Here is a 21561-nt window from a genome sequence, read left to right as displayed (position 1 = left end):
TTAATTTCAATGATTGGATTAGGAACATCAGGATGGTTACATGCTACAAGTACAAGGAATTTGTCCTTGACAAGGAGCTAAAGGTCATTGATGAGTCTTCTGCTACTCCCAAGGAGATTGTTGAGTACACTACCCATGAGAAGGATCCCACTAAAGTTTCCTGCATCATGTTGGCGACAATGATAACAGAACTCCAAAAGTCCTATGAGGACTTCTACCCTTTTGAAATGCACCAAGACCAGATGGAAAGATACCATCAGAGTGCACGTCAAGAGAGGTATGAAATCATCACCTCCATGATAAAAACAAAAATGAAGGATGGAGAGTCCATCACGATCCACTTGCAGAAAATGCAAAGATTGGTGGACCATTTGCTTAAGTTAAATGTGAATTTGGATGAGGAGCTTGCTATAGATATTATTATACACTCCTTACCTCCATGTTATGATCAATTTCGCTTGACCTATCATATGAACAAGGAGGTGGTCACACTTAGCAAACTTTAGGAACTTTTGAGGACTGCTGAAAGTAGTCTCAAATGTAAGAATGTTGTTACCACTCCTACTACTACTCTAGTCTTGGCAATCGGTCAAGGCAAGGGAAAGAAGAGTAGGACCCCTTCCAAGGGTCACAAGGGAAAGTCTCTTGATGGATCCTCTTCTAGCAAGACTATATCTGGTCCTCCTACACCCTCCTCCAAACCAAAAGATGCAGAGTGCTTCTATTGTCATGACAAAGGGCATTGGAAGCGAAGCTACCCGAAGTACTTGCAGGATGTTAAGGATGGGAAAGTAAAACCCACCCATGCAGGTATTTACACTATATTATCTAATAACTCACCGCATACTAATTCTTGGGTCCTTGATACAGGTTGTGGTATTCACATTTGTTCTGATTTGTAGGGACTAAAAAGAAGTGAGGATGTGGAGCACGGGAAGATATACTTAATCATGGGGAATAGGAAAGCTTCACATGTCACCAAGATTGGAGTTTATTCTTTAATGCTTTGTAGTGGGTTAAAATTAGATTTGAATAATTGTTGTTACTCGTTTGAAATGGCGAGAAATATTATTTCTTTTCATGGTTTGTGCAAACAAGGTTTCCCATTTTCGTTTGATAACAAAATTGGCGCAAAAAATGCTTATTATAATTGTGTTTTTTTTTTAGTTTAGAGCATTACCTTGTAATAGTGTATATGAAACTGTGATGGTTGTAGAAAACTTAGGAAATAATGTATTGCATATTGATTCTTCTACTAGTTTGGATAAAGCATCCTTGTGGCATTGTCATCTTGGACATGTCAACAAGAAGCGCATGGGCCAACTCTAAAAGGCTGGAGTCTTGGAATCATTTAACATAAATTCAGATGATAGTTGCGAATCTTGTTTGCTTGGAAAGATAACTAAATCACCCATCACTGGTTCTTGTGAGAGGGGTGAAGGTTTGTTGGACCTCATACACACACATGTGTGTAGACCCTTCAGAACCGCCACAAGGGATGCTAACCGCTTCTATGTGAATTTTACTGATGATTACAATAGATATGGTTATGTCTACTTAATCAAGCATAAGTCAAAATCCTTTGAAAGATTCAAAGAGTTTAAGCAAGAAGTGGAGAATCAGCTGGACAGGAAGATCAAGATGCTTCGATCCGATCGAGGTGGAGAGTATCTTAGTATCAGGTTCCTAGACTATCTTAAGGAATGTGGAATTGTTTCACAATTGACACCTCCTAGGACACCACAGCTTAATGGTGTGGCTCAGAGGCGCAATCGAACCTTATTAGACATCGTTCATTCCATGATGTGTCGAGCTTCGCTACCAATCTCATTTTGGGGTTATGCCTTAGAGACTACCGCCCATATCCTTAATCTAGTCCCTACCAAGAAGGTTACCAATACACCTCACGAGATGTGGAGAAGGAAGGTTCCCTCGTTAGCACACATCAAGGTTTGGGTTTGGGAGGCTTTCGTAAGACGCGAGACACATGACAAGCTTGAACCTCAGAGTGAGCGGTGTATTTTCATCGGCTACCCACATAAATCCTTTGGTTATCTCTTCTATAGACCAAGTGACAATGTTGTCTTCATTGCGAGGAGAGGAGTCTTGCGTGAGAGAGAATTCATAAGCCAAGGAAATAGTGGGAGGAAAATTGACCTTGAAGAGATTTGAGAGTCAAGTGGTGAAGAAACCTATAACACTAGAGATCAACCTAAGGAGGAAACTCCTGTTGAGCCGATTGACAAGTCTGTACCTCTGAGGCGTTCCACATGTGTTAGGAATTCACCTGAGTTTTATGGTATCCATATTACTAAAGAAGGTGATACATTTATCAGTGATAACACACTGGTAAATTTGGATGAACCTAATAGCTATAAGGAAGCCATAGCAAGCCCAGAGTCTATAAAATGGAAAGAGGCTATGGACAGCGAGATTCAGCCCATGTATGACAATCAAGTTTGGAACTTGGTTGTCAATGTACCGGGTCGTAAGACAGTCAGGTGCAAATGGATCTTCAAGAAAAAGAACGACATGGATGGGAAGGTACACACTTATAAGGTGTGACTGGTTATGAAGGACTTTACTCAAACCCCGAGAGTTGACTATGACAAGACCTTCTCACCAGTAGCGAAGATAAAGTCTATTAGGGTTATCCTAGCCATAGCTGCATTTCATAATTATCAAATATTGCAAATGGATGTCAAAACCACTTTCCTTAATGGAAAGTTAGCTAAGGATGTTTACATGAGTCATCCATAGGTTTTTGTCAATGCAAAGTACCCTAATAGATTCAAAGGTTTTCAGGTGGTTGTTCTTCTTGTTCATTGCGTGTTCTTCACGAAAACTAGTGAAATCAAATTGATTTCAGCCTAGTATAAGACGATTGAAGGATGTTCTTGGAAAAAAAACAAGATCAAGAAATGATACCTGTTAGATCTTGTAAAGAACTAGTTATTATTGCTTGAATATGGTGAGAAAGGATGAATATAGCACGTTCTTGAGGAGAGAGGTTGTTCTTGGCTGATGATACTTGAGAGAAAAGGGTTGAAATCTCATTTGAAAGTAAGAAAATGATGTAAAAATCAGGTGAAAAGTATTTATGTGTGAGGGTTCTCGGCCCGAGGAGTTCACGACCTCCGTTCACGGCCGAAGGCAGTAAACTGTTCATGGCCTCGGTTCTCGGTTGAAGCATACACGGTCTGAGGGTTCACGACCCTCGTTTGCGGTCTGAAAGGAAAGAAGAGAAGGAAGGTGCGATTGTTCTCGGTTTTAAGTATTTCTCTTCTATATTCAACCACAAACATTTTAAGGATTTTTAACAAGCAAAGGTTATTATCCCAACCTTAATAAAAACTCATACAATAAAAAGGACTTTAGTTGACCCAAGTTTGACTTTGGTTTACTAAGGTTGACTTTTCGAGTAGTAAGATAACGGGTTGTTACACTATCCCCCCGTTAAAGAGAATTTTGTCCTGAAATAAGGACTAAAGTGTTACAGAAAGACTAGGGAAAAGATGTGGATACTTCTGTTGCATTTGATCATCCTTCTCACAAGTGAATTCAGGTCCCCATTTTGCATTGCAGCGAACCTTCACTATCGAGATACGACTTTGTTTGGTTCCCTTAACTTCCCTGTCTAGAATTTCTACAGGTTCATCCACGAAATTGAGGCTCTCGTTTATCTCAAGCCCGTCAAGTGGGATCAAAAGCGTCTCGTCGGATAGACACTTTTTCAAGTTAGAGACGTGGAAGGTAGGTGTATGTTACTTAGTTCTTGAGGAAGTCAAAGTTTGTAAGCTACAGGACCGCTTCTGGGAGGAATATCGAATGGTACAATGTACCTTGGATTCAATTTGTCATGCTTTCCAAAGCGTATCATGCCCTTCCAGGGAGATACCTTCACGTGGTCACGAACTTGAAACTCCAAGGGTTTTCTCCATTTGTCAGCGTAACTTTCCTATCTATCTCTGGAAGCTTTAAGTCGCTCCCGAATTTGTACGATTTTCTCCGTGGTTTCACAAATAATTTCCGGACCAGTGAGAGTACTGTCTGGAACTTGACCTCTAGCTAATTGTGTATCGCCCACTTCATCCCAACACAGAGGTAATCTGCACTTGCGGCCATAGAGGGCTTCGTATGGAGCAGCCTTTATGTTAGTTTGATAATTGTTGTTGTAAGAGAACTCGACAAGGGGTAAATGAGTATCCCATGCCTTTCGAAATTCAATCACGTAGGCTCGCAACATTAGTTCTAGAGTTTGAATCGTCCTCTCACTTTTTCCGTCTATTTGTGGATGGTAGGCTGTACTCATGTCCAACCTAGTTCCCAGAGAGTTTTGTAAAGACTTCCAGAAACGAGAAGTGAATCTACTATCTTGGTCAGAAATAATAGATATTGACACACCATGCAATCTAACTATTTCTATGATGTAAGTTCTTGTTAGCTTCTCCATCTTGTCGGTTTCTCTTATTGCTAGGAAGTGTGCGGATTTGGTCAATCTATCGACGATTACCCAAATAGTGTCATAACCACCCATTGTCTTGGGTAACTTAGTTATGAAATCCATCGTAATCTGCTCCCACTTCCATTTAGGGATTTCAGGTTGTTGAAATAGACCTGGAGGTTTGTGGTACTCTACCTTGACTTTGGCACAAGTAAGGCACTTGCCTACAAAGGTAGCAATCTCGAACTTCATGTTAGGCCACCAGTAAAGTTTCTTAACGTACAGACACATTTTTTCTGAACCTGGATGAATGGAGTATCGGGTTTTGTGTGCTTCATTTATAACCACGTCTCTGTAACCACCGAACTTTGGTGTCCAAATCCAGTTCGTGAAACAATAGACTCCATTACCTCTGACTTCGAAGTTCTTATCCATTTCTCTCAGGGTTTCACCTGCCACATTTTTGGGTTTTAAGGCCTCGAGTTGAGCCTATTTGATCTGTGTGGACAGATGTGAATGGATGTTCATGGTCAACGACTTTACTCAGCGTCCTGAGTGTCACACCCCCAAACCAGAATGGCGGAAACATTCGGGGGTGGATGACTTCACGTAGTATCACAACAATTGAATATTGTAAAGAAAGTAACACAACCATCATATATATAATAAAAACGTATATTGTTGAGTTATACATATTTGCAAAAGAATATTACAATATGATGATATAAATGTTTAATGATAAACGTCTTTAGCGTTCCTTCTTCAAAAGCTGGTGGTTACCTGTATTACTGATTCCCTGAGAACTACAAGTGGTTTCGAAAAAGTGTCAACAATTAAGTTGGTGAGTTCATAAGTATTTTGCATTGAAAAGTATGTCCTTTTAGTAGTAAATCGATGAACGAGGTTTTCAGAAAATCCAATATTTTCTATAAACAGTTTGAAAAGTTTCCAGAGTTGGTGTGCGTTAGTATGTTCCATACTTGAATAATAATGATAAACTCTGTGCTAAAAATGATGTGGGAAAACTAAATGCATATAAGAATCTCGTAAATCAAACTTGTTTTTATACTTTTATGTGGGTTTTATAACCATACTATTGACACTGACTGCCTGTAACAACATTCTTCAGGTGTTGTAGTGTTATGACATTTGTCACCCCAGACCTGCCGGTCTAACTATAGCTAATAGTTTAGGTGCGGGGTTGTCAATCCTGTATAGATCTATACACAAGTATCACGCTCTCCCTCCAAGAGATTATGGTATATAATACAGGACTTGAAATGCACACATACAAGTACGTTGAAGTTTGAATACCTCATATTACTTGGTATAAACAGATTTACGATAAGAAAGACTTTACTTCATTTGAAAGTATTTCATTTGTCAAGATGTATATGTAAAATGTATGAATAACTTGTTAACTATACTCATTATAGTTTCTCAAAAAGTATGTTTCCATTTAGTAAGAATAACTTGGTAATATAATAGCCCTTTAAACATAAAGATGTTTGTATCAATACCCTATAAGATAGATATTATAATTATGTTTCTAAAACGATACTTTGACTTGTAATGTACTTGTATTTCCCCCCTAAAACATGAAAAGAATTGAAAAGTAGGGGTATGAACTCACTCGTTTGTTTTGAAGAGAGAGAGGCTAGAGTTGAGCAGAACTTCGACCGCGGAAAGTTGCGTCTTCGGGCTCTTCAGGGATCTCGGTAGCGTAGATCTTTCTTCGGGGCTCGAGTGCGTAAACCGAGGGCGTCGGGATGATCTCTGGAGCTTAGAAGTATGGGAGAGTGACTAAGAGTTTGAGAAGGTGTGCAAAAACCTGAAGCTCAACCTCTCTGTTTATAGGCTGGAAACTCCTCTTACGCGGGGCGTAACAATGCGTCACGGCTTACGACTCCGGTCTAGCTAGCGTAGAGCACTCGAGCCGATAGGACTTGACACTGGGCCTATTACGCAGGGCGTACTCTTGCATTACGCGTGGCGTAATCCAGTCTTCCATCTTCTAAATTCCGTCACTTTCGCGTACGGGCTTCGTTTTTCGCGTTCTTTATATCCATGCGTAGGTGAGATTATGCTCTACAACTTTCATTTAGACTCCGTCGGCTAGTTTTGACTTTATTTTCAATGATATATTTTTAATAGGCCGGGACTCCTAAAGTTCGTTAAAAATTCGTAGTTTCTTTATTCGACGTCGGTTTTCGTTTGTCTTTTTATCAATTTGCTCCTATTGTGGAGATCTTCAACTCTCATTTAGGTTTCATTAGCTAATTAACACTCGATCTTCAATTCGAGTTTTTAGCCCTCTACTACTGTTACGAAACTTTGAAAATTCGTAACTTCTTCATACGAGGTCCAAATTGGGTGATCTTTTTATGTATGTTTATAGTTTAACGGACTCTACATCTTTTGTTTAGATACTTAAGGCTAAAATGTATTTTATTGAAATTTCACTTTTTACGTTAAATAGCGTTTTAACGGCTTGTCGTAATCATACGAGTGGTTATAATTTCTTCAATATAACCCGGTTTTGAACGTTCTTTATGTTTTTGAAAACCTTGGCACGTTATCTAATATTTGATGCATCCCAACTTAGATATTTGAACACTTTATTTTCGAGGTTAATTTAGTTGGTTCCAAATAGTTTTTGTTATATTTGACATTTGAGCGTTACACTGCTTTGGAAAAATATAGGGTTGTCACATCATCCCCCCGTTAAGGGAATTTCGTCCCGAAATTTAATCTAATATAGAGTTTACAGGTTAGGAAAAAGATGCGGGTATTTATGTTTCATCTGATCCTCGCGTTCCCAGGTGTATTCAGCTCCTCGCTTGGCGTTCCAGCGGACCTTTACAATAGGTATGCGGCTTTGTTTAGTCCTTTTTATTTCCCGATCCATGATCTCTACTGGTTCCTCTACAAATTGGAGATTTTTATTTATTGCGATTTCGTCTAGAGGGATGACAAGGGTCTCATCGGACAAGCACTTATTTAGGTTTGATACGTGAAAGGTAGGGTGTACGTTGTGGAGCTCCTGAGGTAATCTAAGTTTGTAAGCCACTGGACCGATCCTGGCAAGGATCTCGAATGGTCCGATGTATCTTGGGTTCAGTTTTCCGCGCTTCCCGAAGCGTATTAACCACTTCTAGGGCGAGACCTTTAGTAGAACTCGATCTCTGACCTGGAATTCCAAGGGTTTCCGTCTTTTATCTGTGTAGCTCTTTTGTCTGTCCCTTGATGCTTTTAGACGTTCCCGAATCTAAAAAATCTTCTCCATAGTTTCCCTTATGATTTCTGGTCCAGTGAGTGTGTTGTCTGTTGCTTGTCCTTTTGCTAGTTGTGTGTCCCCCACTTCGGCCCAGCACAAAGGCGACTTGCATTTGCAGCCATAGAGGGCTTCGAACGGGACAGCCTTGATGCTTGTGTGGTAGCTATTGTTGTACGAGAACTCGACAAAAGGTAGATGCGTGTCCCATGCCTTACCAAAATCGATTACGCAAGACCTCAACATATCTTCTAGGGTTTGTATGGTTCTCTCACTCTGGTCGTCGGTTTGTGGGTGATAAGCGGTACTCATGTCTAGCCTTGTCCCCAAAGCTTTTTGTAGAGACTACCAGAACCTTGAGGTGAACCTACTATCTCGGTCTGAGATAATGGATATGGGCACACCATGTAGTTGTACAATTTCTCTGAGGTATGTCCTAGTTAACTTCTCTAATTTATCCGTCTCTTTGATCGGTAGGAAGTGCGTTGATTTAGTTAACCTGTCGACAATCACCCAGATAGTGTCGAGTCCGTTTGCCGTTCTGGGTAGTTTGGTTATGAAATCCATGGTTATACGTTCCCTGCAGTTGGTTGAACAGATCGTCTATGCGCGGTAGGGGATATCAGTTCTTGATCGTGAGTTTGTTCAGCTCCTGATAATCGATGCACATGCGAAAGGATTCGTCCTTCTTTTTCATGAATAGGACTGGTGCTCCCCATGGTGAGAAGCTCGGTCTGATGAATCCCTTGCTCAGCAGCTCGTTTAATTGACTGGACAGTTCTTGCATCTCGACTGGGCTAAATGGTAAGGCGACTTTGCTACTGGGGTAGCTCCGGGGATTAAGTCGATTCTGAACTCAACTTGGCGCTCTGGTGGAATCCCTGGTAGATCTTCTGGGAAAATATCTGGGAAGTTGCAGACTTCCGGAATGTCTTTAATGTTCTTTGGTTCTTGTTTCTGGTCTATTACGTGGGCTAGAAAGGCATTGTATTCCTTACGAAGGTATTTTTGTGCCTTAACACAGCAGATGATTTGTAAACTTGAACTAGGTTTGTCACTATAAATGACAAGGGTTTCGCCGTTTGGCAGGTTGAGGCGAGCGGCCTTTTCATGACAAAGTATGTCGGCATGGTGAAGGCTCAACCAGTCCATAACAATGATGACATCGAAACTTCTTATTGAAATGGGCATTAGGTTGATTTGGAATAAGTGTTCGTTTAAATTTAATGTGCACCCTACGTACATATCACTTGTGCTTTCCGTTTTACCGTTAGCCATTTCTACAGTGAATATTTTATCGAGTGGTTGGGGTCTTTGATTAAGTAAGTGTTTGAATTTATGACTCACAAAACTTCTCTCCGCACCGCAGTCAAAGAGTATGCATGCATAAATGTTGTTGAGGAGAAACGTACCCGTAACCACCGTTGGGTCGGCTATTGCTTCATTTTGGCCTATCGCCAGCACTCTCCCAACACCGCCAACGTTCCTTGTCTTGGGGCAGTCCCTTTTGAAGTGCCCAGTTTCTCCACACCCATAACATGCCTGGCTTATCCCAGTACCAGGAACTTGAGTGACTGGTCGTGCTGGTGCCTTACAGAAACGGGCTGTGTGCCCTTTCTTGTCGCAGTTCTTACAGTGCATCTCGCGGCAAATACCGTGGTGATGGTAGTTGCACTTGCTGCACTTGGGCAGATTCCCCGCATATGGTTTTGTTGGCGCAGGGGTAGCAGGAGTTGTGGTGGGAGTAGTAGCAGCATGAACCGCAACCATTTGTTTCTTTGAAGGTTCTTGCGAAGTTTGCCTCTTTCTCTTGTTCCAGAATTTCTTCTTGTTGTTGTTGTTGGAATTGATCTCGTTGTTGCTATTCCCTTTGGTTGGTTCAACCATGATAGCCGTGACTCCTTGACAGACACCATGATGAACGAGAGATTGCGCCAGTTCCTTAGCGTTGTCGAAGGTCATGGGTTTGGAAGCTAAAACACTTCCTCGAAGTTGGGGTGATAGTCCCCAGATGTATCTCTCGACCTTTTGGCTTTCCAGGATTAACATTTCTGGGCAAAGTGTTATTAAGTCATTGAACCTGTTGGTGTAACCTGCTATGTCCGTGCCCACCATCGAAAGGCTCCACAGTTCTTGTTCAAGCTTCTGAATCTCGCCTCTTGGGCAGTATTCTCGAAGGAGCATTCATTTCAAGTTTTCCCAACCCATGGAGTTCGCCACTACTAGGGTTAGTGTCTTGACGTGGCCGTTCCACCATGTCATGGCGCGTTCAGAAAAAGTAAAAGCAGCAAACTTTACTTTGCTCTCTTCAGGGCATGCGCAGATTTCGAATACAGCTTCCGTTTTCTCTATCCATTGAGATAGAGCCAATACTTCCCCAGTCCCATAAAAGGGAACAGGTTTTCCGTTGGTGAAGTCTTTGTAAGTGCATACCCCTGAACGGCCTTGACCTTGGCCGTTTGTAAAGCTGTTTGTTCCTTCCCCCGATCCGTTGTTGCTCATTTGAGCCATTGTTGCGGTTACAGCAGAGGTTACAGTAGTCTGGAACATAACGGCATCCGTAATTGGAGGAGGTGGTGGAGGTGGTGTTGAACTTGAGTTTCTACGTGTTGATCTACGAGGAGGCATGTTCTGGTAGAGAAAAAAATAAGAATGAATACTATAAGTTTCTAATGTTTTGATAATCGTGTGTTAGTGGTATCTTGTAATTTGTTTTGACTTTAGTTTATGGTTTCAAGGTAGGCATAATAATTTTAGTTAAAACCCATAAATTTCGATAGGTATACAAAGAAGTACTTCATATCCATATATATATAGGTCACACCTGAGGTGTGTTACATTACGCTTCTTGTTTGGAAAATTTGACCTACCTAGAGGTCTCCGATTACAGATACAAAAGGAAATAAGGGAAGAAACATTTATCCGAAATCCTATTTTATAACAAAATTGTTGGGGTTTGAACAAGCTCTACTTGCGACGTGTTGCACGTTTGGAGCTAGATTCGGCATCCGACTGCTTGACCCCCATTAAGCGCCTCTCGAGATCTGCTTGTTGATCCTTCATCTCTCTTATTTCTGCTAGTGCCGTTATCATTTGGTTCTGAAGCGTCCCTGTGTAGATTTGGGTATTCTCGTGTAGTCCTTCCGGACGGCGGATGTCTGCGGCGTTACCTTGAGTAGCAGCATTGATCTCGCGAACTCTGGCTGCTTGCTTGTCCATCTCGTAGTTCTGGGTAGCTATAGCGTTCATAATAACAGGAAGTGCTCGATCAGCTGAGCCTCCCCCATTGACATTGTAAAAATCTCGGCACATGCTGAAGGGAGGGCATACACCTTGCTGGCGGCTCCTGTAGTAGAGGTGGCTTCCCCACATGGGAGTGGGTCCCGGTTGATACGGTCTGATTTCGGGAGGATGAGGGATGGGAGGGTCGATTACTTCTGGCTTGGAGTCCGTTTCACTAGAAATTTCCTCGACCTCTTCGTCGACTTCGAATTCCTCTCCGACTTCGACTTCGAATTCTTCTTCGATTCCCCCTTCGGGTTCTTCCTCGACCTCCTCTTCGATTTCCTCCGGGTCTTCTTCTATCCAGCCGCCATTGCCTTGGTTTGGGTAGTAGGGATCTCCTGGTAAATGGAATCCGGCCATTTGTCTGTACTAGGATAGAGGCATGAGAATTTTAAAAGAAATTTCTATTTAACGACTTCCTATGTTTAACTATATTTTTACGGAGCGCAAAATATTTTATTTTACGATTATTTTTAACAATACTCCTATAGTATTTCAAATTTGGCGAATCTAAAATAATTTGTGTTTGGTAAGTTTTCGGCTTGTTGTCCACTATGATCATTCCTCGACGTACGTTGGTCAAATCTAGGATAAATATAGTTGATCAGGCTATATTTATTCTCGACCTGATTACATACCCCGAGGCTCAATCGTAGTGTCGCAACTTGCCTTAATACTTTTTAGAAAACTTGTCATGATACGAGATTAATGCATGCGAGTAAAAATGTATATTTTTAAAAGGAAGTATATTGTTTGTGAAAATGTTTTGTCAGAGCGTTTTTGGTCCCCTTTGCATTTATATTTTGTATATCTTATGTGGTTCGATATACTTAGTTCACTATAAACAATGCTCCGATACCAATCTGTCACACCCCCAAACCAGAATGGCGGAAACATTCGGGGGTGGATGACTTCACATAGTATCACAACAATTGAATATTGTAAAGAAAGTAACACAACCATCATATATATAATAAAAATGTATATTGTTGCGTTATACATATATGCAAAAGAATATTACAATATGATGATATAAATGTTTAATGATAAACGTCTTTAGCGTTCCTTCTTCAAAAGCTGGTGGTTACCTGTATTACTGATTCCCTGAGAACTACAAGTGGTTTCGAAAAAGTGTCAACAATTAAGTTGGTGAGTTCATAAGTATTTTGCATTGAAAAGTATGTCCTTTTAGTAGTAAATCGATGAACGAGGTTTTATAACCATACTATTGACACTGACTCCCTGTACCAACATTCTTCAGGTGTTGTAGTGTTATGACATTTGTCACCCCAGACCTGCCTGTCTAACTATAGCTAATAGTTTAGGTGCGGGGTTGTCAATCCCGTATAGATCTATACACAAGTATCACGCTCTCCCTCCAAGAGATTATGGTATATAATACAGGACTTGAAATGCATACATACGAGTACGTTGAAGTTTGAATACCTCACATTACTTGGTATAAATAGATTTACGATAAGAAAGACTTTACTTCATTTGAAAGTATTTCATTTGTCAAGATGTATATGTAAAATGTATGAATAACTTGTTAACTATACTCATTATAGTTTCTCAAAAAGTATGTTTCCATTTAGTAAGAATAACTTGGTAATATAATAGCCCTTTAAACATAAAGATGTTTGTATCAATACCCTATAAGATAGATATTATAATTATGTTTCTAAAACGATACTTTGACTTGTAATATACTTGTATTTCCCCCCTAAAACATGAAAAAAATTGAAAAGTAGGGGTATGAACTCACTCGTTTGTTTTGAAGAGAGAGAGGCTAGAGTTGAGCAGAACTTCGACCGCGGAAAGTTGCGTCTTCGGGCTCTTCGGGGATCTCGGTAGCGTAGATCTTTCTTCGGGGGCTCGAGTGCGGAAACTGAGGGCGTCAGGATGATCTCTGGAGCTTAGAAGTATGGGAGAGTGACTGAGATTTTGAGAAGGTGTGCAAAAACCCGAAGCTCAACCTCTCTATTTATAGGCTGGAAACTCCTCGTACGCGGGGCGTACTTCGGTTACGCGGGGCGTAACAATGCGTCACGGCTTACGACTCCGGTCTAGCTAGCATAGAGTACTCGAGCCGATGGGACTTGACACTGGGCCTATTACGCGGGGCGTACTCTTGGATTATGCGGGGCGTAATCCAGTCTTCCATCTTCTAAATTCCGTAACTTTCACGTACGGGCTCCGTTTTTCGCGTTCTTTATATCCATGCGTAGGTGAGGTTATGCTCTACAACTTTCATTTAGACTCCGTCGGCTAGTTTTGACTTTATTTTCAATGATATATTTTTAATAGGCCGGGACTCCTAAAGTCCGTTAAAAATTCGTAGTTTCTTTATTCGATGTCGGTTTTCGTTTGTCTTTTTATCAATTTGCTCCTATTGTGGAGATCTTCAACTCTCATTTAGGTTTCGTTAGCTAATTAACACTCGATCTTCAATTCGAGTTTTTAGCCCTCTACTACTGTTACGAAACTTTGAAAATCCGTAACTTCTTCATACGAGGTCCAATTTGGGTGATCTTTTTATGTATGTTTACAGTTTAACGGACTCTACATCTTTTGTTTAGATACTTAAGGCTAAAATGTATTTTATTGAAATTTCACTTTTTACGTTAAATAGCATTTTAACGGCTTGTCGTAATCATACGAGTGGTTATAATTTCTTCAATATAACCCGGTTTTGAACGTTTTTTCTGTTTTTGGAAACCTTGGCACGTTATCTAATATTTGATGCATCCCAACTTAGATATTTGAACACTTTATTTTCGAGGTTAATTTAGTTGGTTCCAAATAGTTTTTGTTATATTTGACATTTGAGCGTTACACTGCTTTGGAAAAATATAGGGTTGTCACACTGAGTATTATATTCTGCTAAGGGCGTCAGCTACTATATTGGCTTTACCAGGGTGATAATGAATATCACATTTGAAATCGTTTAGTAGCTCCACCCACCGTCGTCTCATGTCCAGCTCCTTCTGGTCGAAGATATGCTGAAGACTTTTATGGTCCGTGAATATTGTGTATTTTGTGCCATATAAATAATGTCTCAAGATCTTCAGAGCAAATACCAGTACTCCTAATTCAAGGTCATGTGTTGTATAGTTGACCTCATGTGTCTTGTGTTGTCTCAAGGCGTGGGATATAACCTTTTCTCCTTGCATAAGAACACATCCAAGCCCTTGGTTAGAAGCATCACAGTACACTACTAAGTTTTTTGTCCCTTCAGGAAGAGACAAGATCGGTGCACTACACAAAGCTCGCTTCAGCGTTTGGAATGTTGTTTCTTGTTTTTCTCCATAGCTAAAAGTTACACCCTTTTGTGTCAGGGTGATAAGTGGTTTAGCAATTCGGGGGAAATTATGCATGAATCTGTGATAGTAGCCATCAAGACCTAAGAATTATCGGGTTTCTGTAGGTGTTTTTGGTGTTGAGCAGTTCTCGGTTGCCTTTATTTTTGAAGGGTCCACATGAATTCCCTCTTGACTGAACAAGTGGCCGAGGAAATCTACCATCTTGATGCAAAATACACATTTTGAGAACTTCGCATAAAGTTTCTCTGTTCTCAGGGTTTGTAATACTTGATGAAGATGTTGGCCATGCTCCTCTTCGCTTCTTGAGTAGATAAGGATGTCGTCAATGAATACTATGACAAATTTGTCCAGGTACGGACGAAACACTCTGTTCATTAAATCCATTAACACTGCAGGTGCATTCGCCAACCCGAAAGGCATCACTACAAACTTGTAATGACCATAACGAGTTCTGAACGCTGTTTTGGGAACGTCTTCTTCAGAATTCGTAACCGGTGATACCCGGATCTTAAGTCTATTTTTGTGAAGTAGCTCGCACCTTGAAGTTGGTCGAACAGATCGTCAATGCGAGGTAGAGGATAACGGTTTTTCACGGTAAGTTTATTCAGCTTGCGATAGTCTATGCACATGCGAAATGTTCCATCCTTTTTCTTCACGAACAAGATCGATGCTCCCCATGGTGAGAAACTTGGTCTTATGAAACCTTTGCTAAGGAGTTTGTTTAGCTGGCTGGACAATTCCTGCATTTTTGAATGTGTAAGACGATAGGGGAATTTGGATACAGGGGTAGCCCTAGGGATTAAATCAATTCTGAATTCGAGTTGTCATTCTGGTGGCACTCCTGGGAGATCATTGGGAAATATGTCAGAAAAGTTCCAAACCTCAGGAATGCTCGCGATGTCTTTCACTTCTTGCTTTTTGTCTACCACGTGAGCTATGAAAGCACAGTACTCCTTGCGAAGGTACTTTTGTGCCTTGATACAAGAAATGATCAGAAGGTTTGTTCCAGGTTTGTCGCCGTAGATGATAAGAGTTTCATTATTTAGCAAGTTCAAGTGTACGACTCTTTGGTAACATAGGATGCCGGCATGGTTAGAACACAACCAATCCATACCAATAATGACATCTAAACTTTTGATAGTGACCGACATAAGGTCTATTGGGAAAGAAAAGTTATTAAAGGTAAGGGTACATCCTATCTATATATTGTTATTGTATTCGGATTTCCCATTGGCCATTTCTATTGTGAAGGTTTCATTTAGTGGTTGGGAGTTTTGTTTTAGTAGGTGATCGAATTAATGGCTCAAGATGCTCTTCTCAGCACCACAGTCAAATAGAATGCATGCACAAGTATTGTTGAGAAGAAATGTACCCGTGACCACCGTAGGGTCTGCCACAGCCTCTTCGTGACCGATTACCAGTATCCTTCCAACTCCACCGGCATTTCTAGCTTTGGGACAATCTCTTTTGAAATGTCCAACCTCCTCACATCCATAACATGCTTGACCTACTCCAACGGAAGGTACTTGATTAATCGATTGGGGTGGTGATTTACAGAATCGGCCAATATGTCCTTTTCTGTTGCAGTTCTGACACTGCATTTCTCGGTAATTTCTGTTGTGGTGGAAATTACACTTGTTGCATTTAGGGAGTTTACCAGCATAAGGCTTAGTTGGTGTGGGGTTAGCAAGAACAGTATCAGGTACAGTAGCAGCATGGACTGCCACTAACTGTTTCTTTTTCGAGGGCTCGTGAGAAGATTGGCCCTTCCTTTTATTCTAGGTTTTTTTTGTTTTTATTGTTGTTGTTTTCCTTGGGTTTATCTGGAGTAGCAACCACAGAGTTTTGACGGGCTCCATGGTCTATAAGTGATTGTGCCAGCTCCTTTACACTGTTAAAGGTAGCATGCCTAGAAGCAATAACACTTCCCTGAATCTGAGGTGACATCTCCCAGATGTACCTTTCGATCTTTTTGCTCTCCAGAACAACCATATCCGGACATAGGATAGCTAAGTCGCTGAACCTATTAGTGTAGGTTGTTATGTATGAACCAATCATAGTAAGACCCCATAGCTCGTGTCCGAACTTCTGTATTTCACCCCGCGGATAGTATTCCCACATCAACATTGACTTCAGGTTCTCCCAACTTATCGAGTTGGCTACTACTAGATTCAATGACTTAACATGGTTTTTCCACCATGTTAGGGTTGTATCAGCAAAGGTACAGACGACAAATTTAACCTTGCTGCTTTCTGGACAGGAGTGGATTTCGAAGACTGCCTCTATTTTCTCGATCCATTGTCCTAAAGCCATAACTCCCACAGTACCATTAAAGGTCCTAGGTTTGGCATTTGTGAATTCCTTGTAGGTACACTCTTGATGGTGCCTATGACTTTCATCCTGATTGGAGGGATGTGCGCAACTCCCTGATCCACTTGCGCCAATGGTGTTTATGTGTGACATAGCAGCTGCAACAGCTACTGTGACCACTGTCTGAAACATGGCAGCGTCAAATTGAGGAGGTGGTGGCGGAGGTGGTGTTGGCGCTTCATTAACATTCACACGCCTTGGGTTTCTCCGTGGAGGTATCTTTCACTTTAAGAAATAAAAGATGAAGAGATAGTTAGATATCAAGAATAAACATGAATCTGATATCTCTAAACTAAAACACTTAGTTTAATATGAATCTTGTAAGGAATTGGCAATAGAAGTCTACTACAAGTACAACTTGTAAGAGGATAATATGAATTTGAGTGGTTATTTTTCAAAGAGTATGAAAATGCATGTCCATTGTATTGGCATATTGTGTACATAGAGTTTGGAAAAATTTGACGTTAAAGCAGCTCTACAATATACCCAAATACTAGGAAAACATCGACATCAAACCGACCTACCGAAAATGAAATTTTCGCGATCGTACTAAAAAACATGAAAAATAATGCTAGAACATATCCATAGACTTACACTATAACAAAAAGAGTAAGTAGTGAATGTGTAGAGTATGATCTACTTCCTACTAAATCCGGCCCTGGACTTGGCTAATTGGAATTCTATTTCGTACATATTCCTTTCTTGTGTTATTTGTCATTCTCGCAGTTCTCTAACTTCGGCATGGGATGCCGCCTGTAACGACCCAAAAATCACGACTAAAAATTTCTTTTAAAACATTACTAAAACCATATTTATAAAAATCGTATCATAAGTCATAACATAATTTTCGAGTATTAACTCGAAACATAATCTTATTATCAAAGTAAAACATTCCCAGACTAGCTGACTATGGTCTGTGCACTGCAACCTCTCTGAGCTCCTCTTTTGAAAAATTGAGTACCTAAAACCAAAAACTGAAACCCTAAGCACGAAGCTTAGTGAGCTCCCCCAAATACCACATACCATACAATAACATATAAAGCATGTACTGGGCCTTGCCCACTGCATCGGACCGAGGTTCGGACTAACTGGGACCTTTTCCCCTACATCAGACCGAAGTCCAGAAACTCAGTGGGACCTTGTCCCCTGCATCAGACCGAATTCTGGACTAACTGGGGTCTTTCCCCCTACATCAAACCGAAGTCCAGACTAACTTGCACCTTGCCCCCTGCATCGGACCGGAGTCCGGACTACCTGGGGCCTTGCCCCCTGCATCAGACCGGAGTCTGGAAAGTGACTGAACATAGCATAGCATAGACATATCAACTAGCATGAACACATAAACTGCATACTGCATTGGACCGTAGCCCGAAACACATAACACATAAATCCTGTCTGAGCCACGAAGGCAGCAGACATACTAATTACTGCATCAGACCGAAGTCCGGAAACTACTGCTAGCTAAACGGGCCGGCGTTGTGGCCTTAGACTCGTTCTTACTAGAAGGAAAACTCACCTGAACTGCTGAGCATTGTTGATAACCCTCTGGCCGCTATCTGAAAACCCTCTGAGGCGCTGCTCCTCTAGCTCTCCGAGCTACCAATAACAATGTAACACTTAGTCTGACAGTCCTCCAAAAGTCAACTAAGTCAACTCTTGACAAAGTCAAAGACCTGGTCAAAGTCAACCTTACAGGTTGACCCTACTCGCTAAGTAAGCCTACTGACTCGCCGAGTTCATAAGTTCAGAAACCCCTTTCATTCGCGACTCAACTCTCCGAGTCAGATCATGACTCGCCGAGTCTACTGATTTTCGAGTTCTGTCCTGTCCAACTCACTTAGTCTCCACTCCACTCACTGATCCGAGTCTTAACTAAAAGGGTTTCGGGTTTCGCGACTTGACTCGCCGTGTACAAGAATAGACTCACCGAGTCCAAGGCAATCTTCAACAGACTCGCCGAGTTGTTCTTCCAACTCGTCGAGTTCCTTCCTATGCTCATCCAACTCGTTGAGTCCACCCATGTGACTCACCGAGTTACTACGCGATTTAAGCCTATTATGTAGCCCGACTCGCCGAGTCCTCTCCCAGATTTGCCAAGTCCTTATGTGTATTCTATTAATCTCGAGTCACAAAGCTACTCCTTTGCTCCAAACAATAGATCTGTGTTCCTAGAGTCCATTAACAACATAAAGTTGCTACCTTTACGTGCTTCTTGTCTCATAATACCAAAAACCAAGCTAGAAAGGAACTTAACTCATAGGGAATGGCTTTTGCATAGCAACTAACAGGACTTTCCGCATCTTTGATCCAAATAGATCTCAGATCTGGAGTTTCAACTCCAGATCTAACTTGTGCACCAATTTCTCATCACATACTCTCAAAGAAACCCTAAAACTCCATGAAAGATGGATCTAGAAAGGAGAAAGCCAAGGATGATGATTCATTACTCCCAAATGCTCTAAAAAGTTCCACCAACTCTGGATCCAAGGCCTCCTCTTGCACCACTATGAATCTCTTCTCTTCCAAGATTCAAATTACTTCACCAAGGGTAGATCTTGCTCCAAAAACGGTTATGATGGCTAGGGTTTGGGGTTCTGGACTATAGGGGCCGCATATGAGCCCTATGGAAGAAAATAAGGTGCTTAAATAGGGTACCAAGTCCCGGAATTAGTGTTTCACATCCCAGACCAGACTCGCCGAATCCACTTGCCGACTCGCCGAGTCGGTCACTTACTTTACACCCGGATTCCGCTCCGACTCGTCGAGTTCCTCCCTGGACTCGACGTTTCTACCCTCTTTAACTTATGGTTTTCCTTTCGTTTCTTGACCTTTCTAATTTCGGGTGTTACAACTCTCCCCTACTTAAACTAAACTTCGTCCTCGAAGTTCGCTATCGTCAACTGACCTGCAATCCGCCTCCAACACCTTGCCTGGTGACTCTAACCCTTTTGACCTTCTGCCCGGTCATTCTGGATGGCCTAATCCTTATAGTTAAAATCCCCGAGTACAATCTAATCCTCAACCTTCCTGAGAACGCCTCCTGTTCAACTGATAGTCCTTCCTCATGCGTTCTCTGGCCTTCCCTAGGCTGCCTTCTATAGCTATTCCCCTCCTTTGTCACTGTGAAGATCATACCCTTCACGATGTCCATTACTCCAGCTACCCTCAATGTTGGTCACTACTACTGGTACATACTGAATGCTTCTTATTTCCATAACCTAGTGTTGAGCACCCATCCCAGTGAATTAAGACTCTTACGAGAGTTGCGTAACAAGGTCAAACCCTCCCCTCTGAGATTATCCAACCCTGTTGTGAGAGGCGTAGCACCCTCTGCCAACTTGCTGCCTCTTACCATACTTCCCTTATCATTACTACCTCTGACTGAAAATTTTGTTGCCCCTCATCCGCCTACCGAATGCACCGAGACCACCCTGGTCCAACTAATCTGCGGATATCTGGGTTACCGGACCCCCCACCGGTCACTACACCCTATCGCAATCTCCTGGTCGCTCCCAGTGACTTTTAAAGGTACTTCGACTATCTATAACTGTTCTATCCACTCTGCCACTCATACTGAATCGATGTTGCTGGAACCAGCCTAGTTATCTCTCATCTGGCTAATCAACTTCCAATAACTCGAGTCTTCCATCCTGAAAGATAGGCTACCTGCCTAATTATCCCAACAGATCACTTATACTTGGCAGAAGACTCAACTGATCCTGTTGAGAGGGACTTTCCATTTCCAAATCAACCAACTATACCGTCAGTACTTGCATTCCAACACAAATACTAATATTGTCCATAACACTGAAACTATCCGAAACACTGAACTGCCTGCAACACTGAACAGACTGAAACACTGAACTGACTGAAGCACTGAACTGACTGAAACACTGAATTGTTGTATGGCTGCTTCCCAAAATATCTCAAGACCTTCCTAGTCTCTAATCATTTTCCGGTTATCCGCAACACTGAGTTCCAACTTAGCTGTGGAGCCCAAAGACTCCTTACTTAGTCGCTCCCACGACTTCTAAACGAAATCTTTCTCTGGAACTAGTTTCCACTAGTCATCCTGTCACTGTAACCCTAACAACCTCCCGATCTAACCGACCGGGTCCATATGTCGAATCCTGAAATCATTAAATCCAAGACTAAAAACGATGGTTCCAAAACCAACGGTAGCCCTTAACGTGCATGAACCTAAGCTGTCCACTGCTTCCTTGATCTCATAACTGTGGTGACGATCCAACTGTCGAATCGCCAGCTTAACCATAACTAAACCATTTGGGAGATTCGAAGTCTAACCCGTGGATTCCCCTATCGTCACTGCTGCACCCGAACTGGTGGGTACTACTGCTTCCCCCGCGTCCAAACAACGCGCTCATGCTGCCCACCAACCTGAATAATGCTACTGCTACACCTGCAGACTTACAATTCTCTAATACTATCTGGCTGCTAGTGAATGCTAAGGCTACACCCGCAGACTTACAACACTCTACTACTATCTGACTGCTAGTGAATTCTACGGCTACCCTCGCAAACTTACAACACTCTACTACTATCTGACTGCTAGTGAATGCTACAGCTACATCCACAGACTTACAACACTCTACCACTATCTGACTGCTAGTGAATACTACGGCTACCCCCGCAGACTTACAACACTCTATTACTATCTGACTGCTAGTGAATGCTACGGCTACACCCGCAGACTTACAACACTCTACCACTATCTGACTGCTAGTGAATGCTACGGCTACCCCCGCAGACTTACAACACTCTACTACTATCTGACTGCTAGTGAATACTACAGCTACACCCGCAGACTTACAACACTCTACCACTATCTGACTGTTGCTGGATGA

This window comes from Lactuca sativa, chromosome 7 (genome assembly GCF_002870075.4).
Source record: "Lactuca sativa cultivar Salinas chromosome 7, Lsat_Salinas_v11, whole genome shotgun sequence".
NCBI lineage: Eukaryota > Viridiplantae > Streptophyta > Magnoliopsida > Asterales > Asteraceae > Lactuca > Lactuca sativa.
The sequence above is the reverse complement of the archived record's forward strand: the minus strand, read 5'-3'. Positions refer to the sequence as shown.